At 36.7% G+C, this 7,475-nt stretch overlaps 1 pseudogene; it reads left to right on the top strand.

Annotated features, from left to right (window-relative positions):
• Nucleotides 1-758: 758 nt before the first annotated feature.
• Nucleotides 759-4,936, top strand: LOC122276206 (annotated as a pseudogene).
• Nucleotides 4,937-7,475: the final 2,539 nt, after the last annotated feature.

Below are 7,475 nucleotides of genomic sequence, written 5' to 3'. Positions count from 1 at the left end.
CAAAAATAACTTTAGAACCAAACAAATAGAGTCTTTAACACAAAAACAGTAAAACATTAACAACACTAATTCAGGGCAAGCCCGACAGCTCATAGTTCAAATAGAGTGATTCTTAGCTACTTGTGACAAATCAAACAATTAAATCATCACAAATATCGAATAGACACACATATGATGAGGGACTCTATAAATTTGAGTTAAAACTCGATCTACTTCAGGAATATTCTAGCAGAGTCATGGATATTAATTGGAAAGAACTCCCAAATATATCAACAAATGATAAATTAGCGGGATTATACATGACAGACGTAACTTATTTATGAACTATAATATTGAAACATTGGCGGACAGATTTTTTTTTTCTTTTGTTTTTTTTAGAAAATAGTAAGCAAGAATCAGAGATTTCAGAACAGAAAAAATAAAAACCATTTCGCTAAATAGTAAGCAAGAATCAGAGATTTCAGAACAGGAAAAAAAAAAACAAACAAACAAACAAACAAAAAATGGGATAAAATTAGCGCACTTCGAAAGATAGCCTGTGTGAAAAATAATAAGAATCCAAAGTAATATGAGCTCCAACGAACAGATCAGGGATTAGACAGAAAAACCAGTTGAGAGAGGGGGCCGGAGGAGACGAGATCGCCGTTAGCGACGCGGGGTACGCCGAGAATGTTAGAGAGGCGGCTGGCGAAGGTTCCCATTTCCAAGCTGGGGAGCCCAGTAATAGCCACTGGACATTTCTATCCGTGAGATCATTGCGGAAATGAGATTATGGTCAGGCTTCTGGAGGGACGGGAGTGGCAAAAGGAGGATTGACATAGGATACAATGGCCGGTGATAAAAGCATCTCCTCAAAGAAAGAAATAAAGTAGGGCTTTGACACGAGGGTAATGGCCGCCATTGGAGGGGGAGGGGAGAAAGGAAATCGAATTGGTTCAAATTCTGGAGCGACATGCAGTTTATAAGAACGCAATGAAAGATCATGCAGTTTTAATTGCCAAAGAATAACCACGCGAATTTCTAATATTGAAGCATTTTGACCAACCAGAATGTTGCCACGTGTAACTCCATTTCCCACAATTACGACCAACGGACACGATTCCGCCCAAAAAGTTCAGCAACCAGAGTCCTTGGGCAGAGTTTCAGCTTATCCTTCGAGCATCCATCCATGGCGACTTCTCTGTCTACCACACTTTCGACCAATAATCTCTGCTCCAACAAGACCACCAACCTTACTTCTACACATGTGCTTCCTGGCCTATCACCCAATCGCACTCTCAGACTTTCTACGATTCCCAAACACTTCAAGTATGCAACCAATTTCTCACCACGGCAAACCCTCGTCATGACTTCTGCAATATCTGGCTCTCCTGGTAGGTTTGTTTAAATTTCTTGCACTTATCATATATCTTTAGTTTCTATAAACAGAAAAGAGAAAAAAAAGTGAACAATAATATGTGTCATTTTATTCACTTCCGTCGTTTTGCACTGAAAATATTGAGTATCATGATGTTTATACTTTATATTTCCTCATTTTCGCGGCAAACAAACGTAATTATTTTGAATTATGACATGTGTGGATGTCAATAGCTGCCGATAATTCAATGGTGGGTGAAGTTACAGCAAGTGTGCTTGACACGGTGAAAGTGTTCGATTTGAATGGAAATACGATCCCAATTTTTGATTTGTGGAAAGACAGGAAAGCTGTAGTGGCATTCGCTCGCCATTTCGGGTCAGAGATTATATATATTTATATATGATTATTTTGTGTGGATTTATGTCACAATGAACAGAAAATAGATAGTAGAGGCTAATAGAGGTAATATTTTCACTTTAAGTAGTGCGCACCAATCCTTCATTTTGCATATGGTACTTGTCTTTTATTTTGCAGGTGTGTTTTTTGCCAAACGAGTTGATTATCTTGCCACCAAGAAGGTAAATGTGTGGATGGACTATAGATGCCATGCGTTCATTCATTCAGCCATAACATAATTTCTACCTGTGAAAAGAAACAAAATATTTGCTCCCCCATGATATTAACAACAAAGAAAGATTGTTGAGGAGCATAAAATAGATGAAAATGTTGATGTTAATTAGAAATTATTGGATCCGTGAAGAGGAAAAAATTTTATTTTATATTAATACTAGCTTCAAATCAATTGAATGGATGTTTCCAAGGAAGGACATTACATAATTATCTTTAGGATAAGTTCCTGTAGCCTATAGAAGCCTATAGAAGACTTAATGACCTACTACCAAGGTTGGTGGCTCAATAGTTCTTGGGTTATGCCTAAGTGATTCGACATGTACTAGATCATGAGCTCTAATCCGAATATGGCTTCACCTAATTAGAATACTAGTATTAACTACGAAAGGATTCATTCAATTTCCTATTAGGGCTAGGATCTAAGTTGGGGTTCAAACTCGACTTGAAGAAGCGAATGAGGCTTATCTCCGTCTAGGTCCCTCCTATTTAGTTCCCAGCATGTAGGGTGCTACTATGTTCATATCTAGGTAGGGAACCCCCTCGTACCCTTACAGGTAGTTAAAAAAAAAAAAAAAGACTTAATAACTTATTGGCATCTTCCCCCTTAATTTTTATTGGTTTAAAACGATAAGTGGGAAGTGTTTATGTCAACATAGTACTAATATATATATGATATGTTGACAGGATATAATGGATGCTTCAGGAGTAGCTTTGGTTGTAATTGGACCTGGTAGTATTGATCAGGTATGTACTGATAATTAATTGAACTGTTGATACTTGCTTCAGTAAAACTTGATAGATGAATTAAGGATACAATAATAAGGTGCTTGTGTATTTGTCGAGTGCCAATATGCCATCCTTGGAATAAGGGTGATTGTAAATATGTATGGAAGTTTCATGAGGAAACCAATGGCACTCTTCATGTGTTTTTTAAGGATAAATATGTGACTAACAACGTTATCCTTCACTGAAATCATTTCTCACCCTTTGTCCCAATTTTTTATCAAGGAAATAACATGAATGTTTTAAGTAACTGGTAGCAGTAATGTTATGCAGGCAAGAGCATTTTTTGAGAAAACAAAATTCAAATGAGGTATGTTTTTGAAGAATTTTTATACTACGTGAATTCTATTATATTAGCAGTGATACATCAAGTTCTACTTTGGTTTTACTTTCAATGGAGTAAAATGGAAATATGAAGATGAGATTGTGTCTCTAGGTTAATTACATGTGCACTCCTAGTTCTATTTTGTTTTCTGTTTTAAATTTCCTATTTATATTTAAGTTCTTACAGTTTTTATATTTTGGAATTTCAATTACTCTATAATAAAGGGGTCTGTGTGGATATGGAACCATTGTTTCTGTTGCCAATTGATGATGATGATAAGAAGAATAATGTGGTAATAATGAGGATGAGATGGTGAAGGTTTGGTAATGGCAGCAATGTCAGTGTCATGCATGTTGTTGCAAAGCAGCTTACATTGTGGAAAGACCTTACTACTTATCAAAGCTAGGGTGTAAAAGAATGAGAGAAATGTCTTCAATTTTAGGTTGTGGAGTCTATACTTCCCAACAAAAAAATGTAATGTGTCTTAATTTTGCAGCCTTCTAATAAAACATGTTGTTTGTTTCAGAAGTTTATGCCGACCTAACCCACTCATCATATGAGGCTTTACAATTTGTCTCAGGGGTTTCAACTACATTCACTCCTAAAGTAAGTGAAAATCCTTTTTTGGTAACTCTACTAGTACTTGTGGCTTACATAAGGTATTTGTGAAAATTAGCACTTTGTGATTGCATCTAGGAATTTTTAGTTTAGTTATTTCTGTGACACTGTAGGTAGGTCTCAAGATAATACAGTTATACATGGAAGGTTATCAATAAGACTGGAAGCTTTCATTTGAAAAGGACACCGTGACTAGAGGTGGCTGGTATGCAAAACATCTTGTTGTAACTACTATGTCTACTTTTTAAAAAGATGATATCAAAGTATCCACTTATGTACTTTTCTTGAACTCCTAGCAACTATCAACAAAACTTACATCATGACTTGACTTAATGGTATTATCAACAGAATCTAGATCCATCACAACTAAATCCCCTTGGTGGCTTAAACAAGATCCTGGGAAGCCACCAAAGAAATCTGGCAACAGTTGACTCTACACTAATGGGTAAATTAAAAAAAATATATATAGAAGTGTACAGGTTATAAGGTCTGCCTTCAATAAGACAGTTGGTTTAATGATCTTTATCTATTTTGGCTAAGCTTTTCAAATATGAGTTGTTCGCTGCAAGGGTAGAAAATAATTTTTTGTTACTGATGGTTTTTTCCCTATTTTTAAAATTAACAAGTGGAAGTTTGTTGTTTCTCAGGCAGCAAGGTGGAATTATAGTTGCAGGTCCTGGCAAAAATAACATCTCATACGTTCACAAGGTAATTAAGTTCCTCATCATAGCTTGTCCCCTTTCTCTTTTGTCCTCATGCCCAGAACACCATTAATCATCAATATGACCATTGTCATATATTTGTTATTGATCAATAGTTTCCTTTTTTTCCTAATGCACAAAAAAGTTAACGTGTATATTTTTACACTTTCTGTAACCTTGTCTAAATATATTTTCTTATACAATTAAGATCGAAGAGGAGTATTGAAAGACTCTACTCAAGGTTTTAAAGTTTTGAGGTCTTATGCTAGATACTACTCTAACTAGATGTAAAATTTGTTTATTTCTTTTTGAGCAGGATAAAGAAGCTGGGGATGATCCTGATATCAAAGATATTCTGAAAGCTTGTTGTTCATGAAGAAGAAATGATGAATCTGTTGAAATTCTCTTTGTGATTTTACTTAATTAACTTCTACTTTATATTTGCAAACTTATCTCATACAAACACACAGACCCCATTCTGTTTAAACTACTTCCAACCTTGAAAAGTGAGTACTTCATATTTATGGGGTGATTTGGAATGCTTAAAAGACAGAGAAATGTAAACGACACATTGGCAACACACAAAATACCTTAACAATAAGCAAATCCTGATCCAGTCATATATGTTGCTTGTTTCCTCAGTTGCGAGAGTGAAATTGTAGTCAAGGGTATGACATTCGGCTTTTTGTGAGAGAGAAATTCTTGTGACACACATTTCATGCTGAATTGAGTGATCACCTTCTCTAAAAATTTTCAAGACTTCATCCCAATAGTCTTCAAGATACCACACTCTATATTTAGCACCGCAAATCTACTTAACCACCAGAAGTGAGTGGGTTTCAACCTCCACCCCATTAATCTTCTATTCTTGACAGATCTTTAGTCCATATAGGGTAGCCTTTAATTCAGCCGCGTTATTACTTCCAAAACGAAAGTCTACGGAGAAAGCAAAAATTAAATTACCGTTGGCATCTCAAAGGAGACCTCCTACGCCTGAAGCACCTGGACTACTGCTTCCGTCTGTATTGAGCTTATATCTCCCCTACTGGGGCTTTATCCACCTGACCACTTGTGCATGTTTTAACCTCAGTGGTATTACATCAATGTTCAGACCCTTCAGCATTTCTTTATCCCCACGTACATGCTTCTGAAACCTTGAGGAGTCCTTCATCAACCTGGTCGTCCAAAGTCTAACCGCCTGCCACACGTCTTCTATTGAATTTGTATTTTCTCCCATACCTGCCCTGCATCTCCTCAGCCACAGTTTCCATGTAACAATGGAGGGGAGTACACCCCAGCTTACTCCCATTTGAGATGGCCGAAATGCACGCCTAAACCATAGTAACATATTTTCCTTCGATGTTATTTCCTCCCAAAAAGGAATTCCCAGTGCTGAGTGCATCTCCTCCATATTTGTTGAGCAAAGTCACCAGCATAGAGCACGTGATTAATGTCCCCATATCCACCTACATGGCAACAGTTACATTTTGATAAAATCGGGATCCCTATCCTTCTCAATCTATCATCCACACTAAGGCTATTGTTCCACACTTTCCATACCATAATCGAGATTTTTTTTGGTAGAAATTCATGCCAAACCCACATTGACCATGGAGTTTCGGGGGACTTCATTCGCATGCACTCCCAAACATTTCGAACCGTAAACATGCCGTCTTTGGATGGAGTCCATATGAGCAAATTGCGCCCCTCTTGAGGATTTCCCAAGACTTTGAGTATCTCCTCCATTTTTTCCTCCCCCACTAGACCCTTTATAAGTTACACGTCCCATATATTGTCTATTTTACATTCACATATCTTGAGCCTAGGGGACTCTATTTTTTCTAAAGCATCGGTCAGGGGTCCATCTCCCATCCAAGAGTCCAACCAGAAGTTTATGCCACCCCCACGCTCTTTCCAGCATGATTGCTCCAGAACATATGGTACTTGCTTCATCACCATTACTTGGCGAAACTTGTTGTGCAAGGGAAAAACCAAGTATGTAATAATTTTATGCAATTACCGAGGAAACTCCGAGGTCTGTGTCCATTATCATCCTTGTATTTTGTTGTTTGGAGTCCTTTATCTTAGTATGGGTACTTCTTTTGTGGTCCTAGTATGGGTCTTGTTATCATGTATTTCCTCCACCTAAACTGAGGATTTATTAAATAAAATGGAGGTTTTGTCCCAAAAAAAAAATGCTATTGTAGCAACAAGCAAAATATCCTGTCCAATGAGACGATTGGAGGTGGCAGGTGTTGGTATAATATTTCATTTAATATCATGTTTTGAGATGATAATGATGATTATGATAATGAGGACAAGAGTTCTCCTAGATGCCTTCCCATAAATACTTCTAGTGCTACCACTCCAAAGCTATATACATCACATTTTTTAGTAACTGTCTTCGTGTAGGCATACTTTGTAGAGGAAGAAAAGAAACCTAAATACAATCAATGTCTTTTAAAATTAGTGTTTGCAATTGATGGGCACCAAGATGGACATAGTCTTAAATATCCGTTGCAAGTTTTAGATGGGTCATTACAAGATCAAGAGCCAAGAAAATCAAGGAGGCAATGCAATGATTGGTGCAATCCATTTGGGATGAAGTTAGCAAGAGCCCAACACTCAAGATGAGTTTAAAGGAAGGAGAACCAATTTTGATCAATTTTATACAAGCTATGAAAGAGAGCAACAGATCAACATGACCTGAAGGCTTTCAACTTTGTTAATTCATTCAAAGTACTTATTTTATTAGTTTAGAATAATTGGGTTTATTATAAGAACGACTTAAGGGCATGTTGGGAAATGTTGAACTAGGGTTTCAAGGAGTTACTGTAGTGAGGCACTATTCACAATACTGTAGCACCGAACTGTTCACTTAAGGGTATTTTTGGAAAGGGATCTTATTTTTTTACCTAGGATTACTTTTGTTGGAGAGTATTTAAACATCTTGTGGCTGCCCACTTCATGGTTAGACAATATTAAATTTTCATTGTAAGTTGAGTTATCTCCTCTTGTTCTTATTGAACTTTTGAACTTATCAAAGGTAAATCATAACTTT

Source organism: Carya illinoinensis, chromosome 9, assembly GCF_018687715.1.
Source record: "Carya illinoinensis cultivar Pawnee chromosome 9, C.illinoinensisPawnee_v1, whole genome shotgun sequence".
NCBI lineage: Eukaryota > Viridiplantae > Streptophyta > Magnoliopsida > Fagales > Juglandaceae > Carya > Carya illinoinensis.
This window is presented reverse-complemented; position numbering and strand designations above follow the sequence as displayed.